The following is a 12,816-nucleotide window of genomic DNA, read 5'->3' as shown; positions in this document are numbered from 1 at the left end:
GCGCGCTGGTCATTATTTTTTTCTCGGTTTAATTTTGTGGTGTCATACCTACCGGGTTCTAAGAATGTTAAGGCGGATGCCCTTTCTAGGAGTTTTGAGCCTGATTCACCCGGCAACTCTGAGCCCACAGGTATCCTTAAGGATGGAGTTATTTTGTCAGCCGTTTCTCCAGACCTGCGGCGGGCCTTGCAGGAGTTTCAGGCGGATAGACCGGATCGTTGTCCGCCTGATAGGCTGTTTGTTCCTGATGATTGGACCAGTAGAGTCATCTCTGAGGTGCATTCTTCTGCATTGGCAGGTCATCCTGGAATTTTTGGTACCAGGGATTTGGTGGCAAGATCCTTCTGGTGGCCTTCCCTGTCACGAGATGTGCGAGGCTTTGTGCAGTCTTGTGACGTTTGTGCTCGGGCCAAACCTTGTTGTTCTCGGGCTAGTGGATTATTGTTGCCCTTGCCTATTCCTAAGAGGCCTTGGACGCACATCTCGATGGATTTTATTTCAGATCTGCCTGTTTCCCAGAAGATGTCTGTCATCTGGGTGGTGTGTGACCGTTTTTCTAAGATGGTCCATTTGGTTCCCCTGCCCAAATTGCCTTCTTCTTCCGAGTTGGTTCCCCTGTTTTTTCAAAATGTTGTTCGTTTGCATGGTATTCCTGAGAATATCGTCTCTGACAGAGGAACCCAATTTGTGTCTAGATTTTGGCGGGCATTCTGTGCTAGGATGGGCATAGATTTGTCTTTTTCGTCTGCTTTTCACCCTCAGACTAATGGCCAGACCGAGCGGACTAATCAGACCCTGGAGACATATCTGAGGTGTTTTGTGTCTGCTGACCAGGATGATTGGGTTGCTTTTTTGCCATTGGCGGAGTTCGCCCTCAATAATCGGGCCAGCTCTGCCACCTTGGTGTCCCCGTTTTTCTGTAATTCGGGGTTCCATCCTCGATTTTCCTCCGGTCAGGTGGAATCCTCGGATTGTCCTGGAGTGGATGCGGTGATGGAGAGATTGCATCATATCTGGGGGCAGGTGATGGACAATTTGAAGTTGTCCCAGGAGAAGACTCAGCTTTTTGCCAACCGTCACCGTCGTGTTGGTCCTCGGCTTTGTGTTGGAGATTTGGTGTGGTTGTCTTCTCGTTTTGTCCCTATGAGGGTCTCATCTCCTAAGTTTAAGCCTCGGTTCATCGGTCCGTATAAAATATTGGAGATTCTTAACCCTGTTTCCTTCCGTTTAGACCTCCCTGCATCCTTTTCTATTCATAACGTTTTTCATCGGTCGTTATTGCGCAGGTATGAGGCACCGGTTGTGCCTTCCGTTGAGCCTCCTGCTCCGGTGTTGGTTGAGGGTGAGTTGGAGTACGTTGTGGAGAAAATCCTAGACTCCCGTGTTTCCAGACGGAGACTCCAGTATCTGGTCAAGTGGAAGGGATACGGCCAGGAGGATAATTCTTGGGTCACTGCATCTGATGTTCATGCCTCCGATCTGGTTCGTGCCTTTCATAGGGCCCATCCTGATCGCCCTGGTGGTTCTGGTGAGGGTTCGGTGCCCCCTCCTTGAGGGGGGGGTACTGTTGTGAATTTGGATTCTGGGCTCCCCCGGTGGCTACTGGTGGAATTGAACTTGTGTCATCATCTTTCCTGTTCACCTGTTCTCATCAGATCTGGGTGTCGCTATATAACCTGGCTTCTCTGTTAGTTGCTTGCCGGTCAACAATGTTATCAGAAGCCTCTCTGTGCTTGTTCCTGCTCCCAGACATCTACTAGATAAGTTGGACTTTCGTCCTTGTTTGTTTTTGTTTTTTGGTTCCAGTTCACAGCTGCAGTTTCGTTACTGTGTCTGGAAAGCTCTTGTTGATCAGGAATTGCCACTCTGGTATTATGAGTTAATGCCAGAGTCCTAAAGTAATTTCTGGATGGTGTTTTGTTAGGGTTTTCTACTGACCATGAAAGTGTGCTTTCTGTCTTCTGCTATCTAGAAAGCGGACCTCAAATTTGCTAAAACTATTTTCCTGCTGCGTTTGTTATTTCATCTAAAATCACCGCCAATATATGTGGGGGGCCTCTGTCTCCTTTTTGGGCATTTCTCTAGAGGTGAGTCAGGTCTTATATTTCCCTCTGCTAGCATTATTTAGTTCTCCGGCCGGCGCTGGGCATATAGGGATAAAAAGTAGGACATGCTACCTGGCTACTTCTAGTTGTGCGGTAAGGTTTAGTTCATGGTCAGTACAGTTACCATCTTCCAAGAGCTTGTTCCTATATAGGCTTATGCTAGTTCTCTGGCCATGGAGATCATGACAGGGACCGTGCCTGCACAGTATAGCGGCGGTGCCCAAGAAGGGACTGGAAGCGAGATAGATTGTGCTGAGTGAGAAACGAGATCAAAGCAGAAGGAGAATACCAGTAGGGGTCGTGCTGTAAGACCGAGGCAACATCCTACTGAGGTGCAAACAACCGGTGGCCGGAACGCCGAAGGAAGTATTTCTATAGACAGCTTCAGGCAATACTTCGAACCACGGCAGGACAGTCAGTCTCAGGCGGGCTGTCTCACCTTAATCACCTATGCAGTCTTGGGGGGCAACTTGTGGAGAGGGGCGACTCTAGGGTCCCGTAAGAGCTCCGAGCCTACCCGTCAAACGGGTGCCGTCCTGACCGCAACATCAGGGAGGGACGGAGATTAGTAGAAGATCATCTAATCGAGTTGTGAGGGAACTTAAGAAACAGACACAACAGTTGTGGGGACTTTCCGTAAGCACAGCAGGGAAGGACTACAACACATAGCGCTAGAAGGAAGGCACAGATTTCCACCTGTTAAGAGAACTCTGGAGGTGCCATTGGACCGGCCGGACTTGCGCAGCCTGGTGATCTGGATTCCAGACTGAGGACCCAGAGATCATCAGTAAAGAGGTAAAGAGACTGCAACCTGGTGTCCTCGTTATTGGCTGCACCGCACCACTACACCGCATCACTACAGCCTCACCACCGCTATCACTACCTACTTCTGTCATTACTGACTGTGCGCCCCTCGGCAGGGTCACGGACCGGGCCTAGCCACCGTGACAACCCCGAAGCAGAAGCTCAGAGGCCCGGTACCGGGTACCCCTCGGCCCTGCGGCAGAGTGGGGGCGCTACACTACAAACTCTCGAAATCTCTGAGAAACATTCAGACTGATATCATTACTTTCAGATCCTGTCTGTCCAACTGCGAAGATTTAAAAAGGAAAAATAATCTGAAGATCAGAGGAATCTCATAATCAATTCATCCATCTCGATTGAAGAACTACATCTCTTCAATAGTATGCCATTTGATACCAGATAACAAAGGGAAAAATCTGATTGAAAGAGCATTTATGATTCGTAGACCACCCTCTCTGTCGTCTGACTCAGCCAGAGATGTCATTGTTTCGTTCTACCCTAATTGGGTGAGAAATACGCTCCTAGGCATTTCTAAAAGAGTCAATCTTCCTTTCATCGCCCTATAATAATTTTACTTTCTTCAAGGATTTATCCAGAAACATTATGCAAAAACGCAGGTCATTTTATCAAACTACAAGAGAACTTCAGCGTGCAGGTATATACGATAATTGGTCCCAAATGTCCACTCTACAATTAGAATTGAGAGTCCTCAGTGATTGATACCTTTTAATGGCTAACTGAAAAGATGGTAACAAATTGCAAGCTTTCGAGACTACACAGGTCTCTTCATCAGGCATAGACTAATACAAATTCTGCAGAATCACATATTTATGCACAACATAGCACAGAAAAAAAAAAAAAACATGGATAAGACAGGTGACATGAACCAGAATTACCATGAGTGATAAACAGTTATGTCCATAAATATTGGACCGCTTCTTAGATAAGGAATGTTTTATTGTCCTCTGATTGGGGTCTCTGTTGTGATGACCCCTCATAGTCTGAGGGGCAAGTTCCTTAGTTGATGTAAAAAGACATAAATCCATGTGACACATTCATTCCACCACTAAGACAGTCAAAGGTCATCATCAGTTTATATTCCCAGACTCTTCTGTCTCTCTGAGTTTTGAAGTTACCTTTTAACACAAGTAATTTCATGTCCATAATGTTATGATTTGGGAGACAAAAATGTATTGCCACAGGTAGATCCATTCTTTTTTCTCTTATTGTGTGGCGGTGAGAATTCATTCTTGTTCTCAGTTTCTGCCCTGTTTCCCCTACATATAGACCCCCAGTTGGACAAATAATTAAGTACACCACATTAGAAGTGACGCAGCTGAATGTACCTGGTATCTTGTAGTCCTGGTGTGAATTGGGGATCTTTATCTTGTCCGTGGTCATTATAAATGGACAGGTTTTACATTTTTTCTGATTGCAAGGAAAGGTTCCTGCAGCTGTTGGAGAGGACAGGGAGCTCTTGACAATGATGCTTCTTAGATTTGGGGGCCGTCTAAAACACAGTAGTGGGGGGTCTGGAAAAATGGATTGTAATCGGGCATCTTTTTGTAGTAAAGGTTGTAATTTCTGTGCAGCTCCCCTTAGCACCTCCAGATTTGGATTGTAGGTGACTACTAGAGGCACCCGGTTATTTTCTTCTTTAGCTTTGTAATGTAGCAGGTGATTCCTTGATATTCTGGTGGCTCTTGTAATCTGGTTTTCAATTGTTCTTGGATGGTAGCCCTGATTCAAAAAGGTCTTTCTGAGGCGACCAAGGTGCTCATCCCTATCCATGGGGTTGGAACATATACGATTGTATCTGATGGCTTGGCTGTAGACAATGGAGTTTTTTATGTGTTTTGGATGGAAACTGTCCCATTTAAGGTATGTTGGACGGTCGATTGGCTTCTGATACAGGGATGTCTCTATTTTATTGTTCTGCAGCTTAATGATGGTGTCCAAAAAGTTAATTTCAGTACAGGAGTAGTTGAGTGTCAAGTTGATGGTGGGATGAAATTGATTAAACTGTTCATGGAACGTCTTTAGCTGTGGTTCAGACTCCGTCCAGATGATTAAAATGTCATCAATGTAGCGGTAGTATGCCAGAGGCCTGATGGCACATGAGGACAAAAAGTCGCTTTCAAGCTTGGCCATGAAAAGATTTGCATACTGTGGGGCCATTTTACTTCCCATTGCAGTGCCAGTCTCCTGTAGATAGATCTTCTTGTCAAATTCAAAGTAATTGTGGGTGAGGATGAATTTTATAAGTTTCACCACAGAAATTGCATCAGTCCCTGTGTTTCCCAGGAAGAATTTGCAGGCATTTAATCCATCCTGGTGTGGGATATTGGAGTACAAAGATTCCACATCCAGTTTTTTCATTTTTTTGTAATTATTTTTGTTAAAAGCGGCAAGCCGCAATATTTCGCAGGCAGGATAGAGACACTTCGTGTTGTGGATTCTGTTTTTGGGCTCCCTCTGGTGGTTACAAGTGGTACTGGGTGACTTTGGTGGGTTGCGGTCTCTGGTTTCCACCTGTCCATCAGAGGCTGGGTGTTTCCTATTTAACCTGGCTTTCCTGTCATTCCCTTGCCGGCTATCAATGTAATCAGAGTGTCTCTGTTTGCCTCTGCTACCTGCTCCTATAATCTGCTGGACAAGCTAAGTTCTGTTTTTCCTGTTTTTTGTGTTTTGCCTTATCATGTTTTTAGTCCAGCTTGCATACATATGAGTCCTTGCTGCTGGTTGCTCTAGTGGGCTGAAATTACTCCCCATGTACCATGAGTTGGCACATGGGTCCCAGTAATTTCAGGATGGTTTTTTGAAGAAAGGGTTTTTCGCTGACCGCCTAGATCTCTTTTGTATCCTTCTGCTATCTAGCTTTAGCGGGCCTCATTTTGCTAAAACTGTTTTCATACCTGCGTATGTGCCTTCCTCTTAATTCACTGTCATTACATGTGGGGGGGCTGCTATCTCTTTGGGGTATTTCTCTAGGAGGCAAGAGAGGTCTGCGTTTCATCTTCTAGGGGAAGTTAGTTCTCCGGCTGACGCGAGACGTCTAGAGTCCCCGCAGGAACGTTCCCCGGCTGCTGCTAGTGTGTGTGTTAAGTTCAGGATCGCGGTCAGCTCAGGTTCCATCACCCTAGAGCTCGTCCTATTTTTGTGCTTGCCCTTTTGGTGATTCCCTGCCATGGGAATCATGACAACTTCGACCATGTGTCTTCATCCTGCCCAGCGCAGAATGGAGACAGGGGGCAAAAAGGAGACAAGGGGCTGAATGGGGACACGGGGGCAGGTGAGTCGCCCGGTAGGGCCTGGGGTACTCGGAACCGGGACCGGTCGCAGTTAAAGGGGTGGTCACGGTGGCTGTGACCCGATAGATGCCTTGGGCGCTCATTTAAAGGGGAATGGTCTTTTAAGTGGTTTTTGAATAAAGTTTGTTGTGATGCCACCTGTGGTATTTGGTCAATGGGGACTGACGCCACTTAAAGGGGTCCTCTGGGGTGATGGTGTGGCGGCTAGATGGTGACGCTTCCCAAAGGTGAATCGGGGTCCCAAGGACTCCCAAGGTATATGGCAAAGATGGTGGGTTGCCGATAAATAACAGAGGACACAGGGTTGCAGTCTTTACCTGGTTTACTGAGATGGTATTCAGTTCAGCCTCAGTCCAGGGTACCGGTAACAGGTGTAGCTGGAGTCCAGGCAGCCTGCAAACAAGTAAGGATTCCTTTGGTAGGTCAGGTTAGGGGCCTTCCACTTCTGCGCTGGTTTCTGGTCCCTTGCTGCCTGTAGTCCTAGCAAGGTCCCCTTTTCTCTCTCCTGTCCAGGGACAGGTACCTGCACGGCAGGCAGCCTGAGCTGTTCACTTGGGGTCTCTGGCACGGTGACTCCAGGCTCTAAATTGCTGCTGTGCCTCAGGTGTGGAGTGGGCAAATTACACATAGTCCTTTGCTCTTTGGCTCTGCTGGGGGCTTGCAGTTCTCCCACAGCCTCGGGTTCCGGGTGCCTGGTTTCTGCGCACTGGCTCAAGGAGGCCTACTCGCATCCTCCTCAGCCCTGGATCTCTCCTCTGCTCCTTCACAGTCTCTCTTCACTCTCTGACTGACTCCCTCAGACTGTCTGCTCTCACTGGTCTCCAGGGACCAACTGTCTGACTCCTCCTCCAGACCAGGATCTCTATTCAGGGTACTAGCCCTGAAACCGGGTTTCGAGCTAAACCTCCTGGCCTGGAGTCAGAAGGTGTTGTGTGCAAGATAACCTGCCAAAGGGGATCCCTCCAGTCTCCAGGCATGGTGCTACCCTCCCCGAGAGGAGGGCAACATCACTGTGGTACCTGAACTCCTGGGGAGCCACATCCCCCCGTTAACTCCAGTACTCCCGGACTGGGAAAGGAAACATAAACAACAGGTTACATAAGATGCAAACATTTTGAAATACATTAAACAGGTGTAAACTTCTTCATCCCTTACGGGGGGCACTTTTGGCTTGAACGTTGCAAAACAAATGTACATCTGGTCTTATACCAGGGTGTCCTTGTTCATAAATATAACAGTACCAAAGCTAGGGATCCATCATAAACCCCCAATGTAGGTTTCGGCAGGCTACAAGGCGTATCCAGATCTGGGGTGACGTTTGCTGCTTGTACCTGCTGGTGTAAAGTCTCTTCTGTTGCTGAATGGTTCTGAGTCACATTTTCCTCTGGTATTTCCAGCTGGGGTAAAGTCAAGACAGGTATGACTATGGCCTGATGTACTTGAGTCCAAGACTGGGGAAAATCTCCAAGAACGGTCTGGATTTTCTTCTCTTCTTCTACCATGGGTTGAGTAGTACTTGGATCTTTTTCTTTGTCTCTCAGTTTGTCAGGGCATACTTTGAGATGATCTCTGGATACTGCAGTCGAAGTTTCTCCTCCGACTTTGCTGATAAGACACACTTTAGTATTGTCAAAGTTGGTAAGATAGTATATGGTTCTGCTTCCCACTAGTCGTCAAGTTTATGCATTCTTCTTTTACGCTTTAGCACTTGTTCACCTGGTGACAAGGGAATTGCAGGGGCACGTTGGTTATAGTCTCTCTCTTGTTTTTGTCTTGCCTGGGACAAGCTTCTTTCCACACACTCTTGTGCTTGGCGGTATTTCTGTTGTCGCTCGGTATCCCAATCCACATCTTGTGAAGTTGTTTCTGGGGTTAAGACTCCCATCTATATATATAATTGTCTAAGGGTTTTTCCGTCTGTCTGTCTGTCTGTCTGTCTGTCTTTCTGTCTGTCTGTCTGTCTGTCTGTCTGTCCTGGAAATCCCGCGTCTCTGATTGGTCGAGGCCGCCAGGCCTCGACCAATCAGCGACGGGCACAGCATGGCGACGATGATGTCATAATGGAAATCCCGCCTCTCTGATTGGTCGAGGCCTCCAGGCCTCGACCAATCAGCGACGGGCACAGTATCGACGTAGATGTCATAATGGTTGCCATGGCGACGATGATGTCCTAAAGGTTGCCTCGACCAATCAGCGACGGGCACAGTCTGCCACGAATTCTGGAATCATCATTGTCCATATACTACGGGGACATGCATATTCTAGAATACCCGATGCTTTAGAATCGGGCCACAGTCTAGTCTCTATATATTATTGTCTAAGGGTTTTTCCGTCTGTCTGTCTGTCTGTCTGTCCTGGAAATCCCGCGTCTCTGATTGGTCGAGGCCGCCAGGCCTCGACCAATCAGCGACGGGCACAGCATGGCGACGATGATGTCATAATGGAAATCCCGCGTCTCTGATTGGTCGAGGCCGCTAGGCCTCGACCAATCAGCGACGGGCACAGTATCGACGTAGATGTCATAATGGTTGCCATGGCGACGATGATGTCATAAAGGTTGCCTCGACCAATCAGCGACGGGCACAGTCTGCCGCGAATTCTGGAATCATCATTGTCCATATACTACGGGGACATGCATATTCTAGAATACCCGATGCGTTAGAATCGGGCCACAATCTAGTGTCTAGATAAACAGGTAATTTGCTAGATCTTCCTCGCATCAGGTATGCTGGAGTGCAGTTGGTGGAATTCACTGGGATGTGATTATACAAATCTACCAAGTCTGGCAACTTCTCTGGACATAAGTTTCTTTCGTGCAAGGCAAGGTCTTTAGTAAATCAATCACTATTTGATTCATCTTTTCACACATACCATTGGTTTGTGGGTGGTACGGTGTTGTTCTGATCTTCTTACATCTGTACAGGTTGCAGAACTCTTGAAAAACGTCCGCTTCAAAGGCTGGGCCTTGGTCTGTATGTACCTTCTCTGGGTAACCATGTGGTCGACAGAAGTGTTGTTGGAAGGCTTTGGCTGCTGTCTGTCTGGTCCTTGACAAGTACGACTACCAGGAATCTGGAATAATGGTCCACAATGGTCAGAGCATAGACATAGCCTGACCAGCTTGAAGTTAACTTCCCATGATCCAGTGCGATCAATTCAAGTGGCTGTTTGGTGACTATGGGCTGTAGGGGAGCCCTCTGGCTGTCACGGTTCTTTCTGCGCAGGTTGCATGGGCCACACTCTCGGCACCACTTTTCAATGGCTTTTCTCATGCCAATCCAATAGAACCTTCCACGAAGTAGGATCTCTAACTTCTTCCATCCGAAGTGTCCTGCTCCATTGTGGTACGCTTCCAAAACCATTGTCGAATCTTGTCTTGGGACCACTATCTGCCAGACCAGCTCGTGAGTGCATGGGTCAATATTCCTCCGACACAGCTTACCGTCGTACATAAACAATTTGCCTTTCTCTTTCCACAGCTGTTGAGTCTCTTGCGGAGCATCTGGACCAGGGTGCGAATCGGCTTGCGTCAGCAGCTCTTTGACCAGACGGACTGCTGGGTCACTGTCCTGCGTCTCTGCCCATCCATGGTGAGGCAATGGGTTCATCATAGCTTCTTGTTTGTCATTATTCCTGTTCCTCACATAATGGGAATACTGAGTCTCCCTGTGGCGATGGAAAGCTGGTAATTCCACCTCTTTGAGTGCTTTTAGATCTTCTCCCATCTCTGGCAAATTGGGCATCTTGGACAGCGCATCGGCATTGGCATTCTTGTGCCCAGCACGGTACTTGTTTGTGAATTCATAGTTGGACAACCGGGCCATCCATCGCTGCTCCAAGGCACCTAGTTTTGCCTCCTCCAGGTGCGTCAGCGGATTGTTGTCTGTGAAAACATTGAATCTTGCGGAGGCCAGGTACTGCTTGAAAAAAAAAAACTTTTAAATGATACTCCAAAATTAGTATTAAACAAGAAACTAAACCAAAAACTAATTTATAATTAACTTTATTTCAAATGTAGGAATAACAAACCAACACAACCCCTAAAAAAACCTTTCTATATAAGAATAGGTTTGAAAACTGGCCTATTTGTCAATGGGCAAGATAGAAGGGGGAGGGAGATACCCGACTATACTCTGATTCCTACGCGTCCCTAGGGTACTCCCTACCTGCCTGCGGAGTTTGGCACCCTCTTGGACGCAATGTGGCGCCCCCGCTCCTCGGTGACTGACCCTCAATGCCCTACGGGTCCCTAGTAGATGGATATTATGGATACACAACAACACAATTGCCCACACCTAGGGCCAACCTACGTATAAACAAAAAAATGCCAAATGGTATTCCACTATAGTGCCTCAACAATCAAGATAAACAAAGTGCCTTAATACTGAAATCGATGAAATAATCTGTTGCACCCCTACCCCTATGCTCTAAGCCTCCTTCACCGGCTATTAGGCCCTTACAACTCCCTATCCGGACTGCCCTGCCTGACAGCGGAGGTTGGCACCCTCTTGAGCGCAAAATGGCGCCCCCGCTCCTTGGCGGCTGTCCCTTAAAGCCCTAGGCAAATCCCTACAACAAAGGAGGATACTATAAGGAAGTGCCTATGGGGCTGTGCTAGTGGGCTACCTTGGAAGTATAAATTTATAGCGACGAGCAAGAGAAATACAAAATGAACTAGCCACAGTATCTATAGATCATACATTGATTCTATTTATGGCTTGTCATACAAAATAACCAAGGAGATATAATAATCTCCATTTTACAAGAGCACACACATGAAAGTTTTTACACTAATGCACCTTATTTTCACCGATATAAATTTTGTTATGGAGTGCACATATAGTGAAAGACCACAAAAAACATTAAAAAACCTGATACACTTATCTGTGTTCAGATCTCGCCTCTACGCGTTTCCCCCCCATGATGTGGTTCCTCAGGAGGTGCAGGTGCAACCGGGCACAGCATATCTCCGATGTGATTGTATCACACGGTCTTTTTTCCCATATGCCTCCTGAGGAACCACATCATGGGGGGGAAACGCGTAGAGGCGAGATTTGAACACAGATAAGTGTATCAGGTTTTTTAATGTTTTTTGTGGTCTTTCACTATATGTGCACTCCATATCAAAATTTATATCGGTGAAAATAAGGTGCATTAGTGTAAAAACTTTCATGTGTGTGCTCTTGTAAAATGGAGATTATTATATCTCCTTGGTTATTTTGTATGACAAGCCATAAATAGAATCAATGTATGATCTATAGATACTGTGGCTAGTTCATTTTGTATTTCCCTTGCTCAAGTCGCTATAAATTTATACTTCCAAGGTAGCCCACTAGCACAGCCCCATAGGCACTTCCTTATAGTATCCTCCTTTGTTGTAGGGATTTGCCTAGGGCTTTAAGGGACAGCCGCCGAGGAGCGGGGGCGCCATTTTGCGCTCAAGAGGGTGCCAACCTCCGCTGTCAGGCAGGGCAGTCCAGATAGGGAGTTGTAAGGGCCTAATAGCCGGTGAAGGAGGCTTAGAGCATAGGGGTAGGGGTGCAACAGATTATTTCATCGATTTCAGTATTAAGGCACTTTGTTTATCTTGATTGTTGAGGCACTATAGTGGAATACCATTTGGCATTTATTTGTTTATATGTAGGTTGGCCCTAGGTGTGGGCAATTGTGTTGTTGTGTGTCCATAATATCCATCTACTAGGGACCCGTAGGGCATTGAGGGTCAGTCGCCGAGGAGCGGGGGCGCCACATTGCGTCCAAGAGGGTGCCAACCTCCGCAGGCAGGTAGGGAGTACCCTAGGGACGCGTAGGAATCAGAGTATAGTCGGGTATCTCCCTCCCCCTTCTATCTTGCCCATTGACAAATAGGCCAGTTTTCAAACCTATTCTTATATAGAAAGGTTTTTTTATTGTTCAAAATATTTTTATTCAGTAAGAAAGAAAAATATACAAAACATTGTATGGTAACCATTAATAACTATGTCAGCGTTCTACATCCCTCTCTCATCAGTAATTCCATTACCTCTGTGGTGATACCACAGCCGAATAAACATCAGTTTGTAAACAATTTGAGAGGATTAAAGCAGGTCACCCTTATATAAAAGAGCAAACACAAATAACAAAATACCTTAAGAGAAGAGAGGAAGAGAAAGAAAAATAGATAGAAGAAAAAAAGAACAGATATCGGTACATGTCCAACGATAGAACTCCACCAACTCACTATTCAGTAAGTCCCCACTATGAGGGATGCGGCAATACACCCTGTGTTACCCATGTCTGAAAATGTTGTGCTTCTTTAAATTGTATCCATGGGTACCACTTCGCATACCAGTTGACACCCGACCTGTCATCAAAAGCCCCCATCTCCTCCATCCTGCACAGCACATCTAACGCCTCCACCCAATCTATCCTCCTCGGTGCTACGGGCGACCTCCACAATCTGGGTATGATTTGGCGCATTGCATTCATGAAGTACGGCAACATACTCTTCTTATTTTTGGACACAGAGCCCGGGAAAATTGATAATAAGGCTATCTCCGGCGTCGCCTCTACTTGTTTGTTTGTAATATGGTTATATAAGGCGAATATATCGTTCC

Source organism: Ranitomeya variabilis, chromosome 6, assembly GCF_051348905.1.
Source record: "Ranitomeya variabilis isolate aRanVar5 chromosome 6, aRanVar5.hap1, whole genome shotgun sequence".
Classification (NCBI taxonomy): domain Eukaryota; kingdom Metazoa; phylum Chordata; class Amphibia; order Anura; family Dendrobatidae; genus Ranitomeya; species Ranitomeya variabilis.
The sequence above is the reverse complement of the archived record's forward strand: the minus strand, read 5'-3'. Positions refer to the sequence as shown.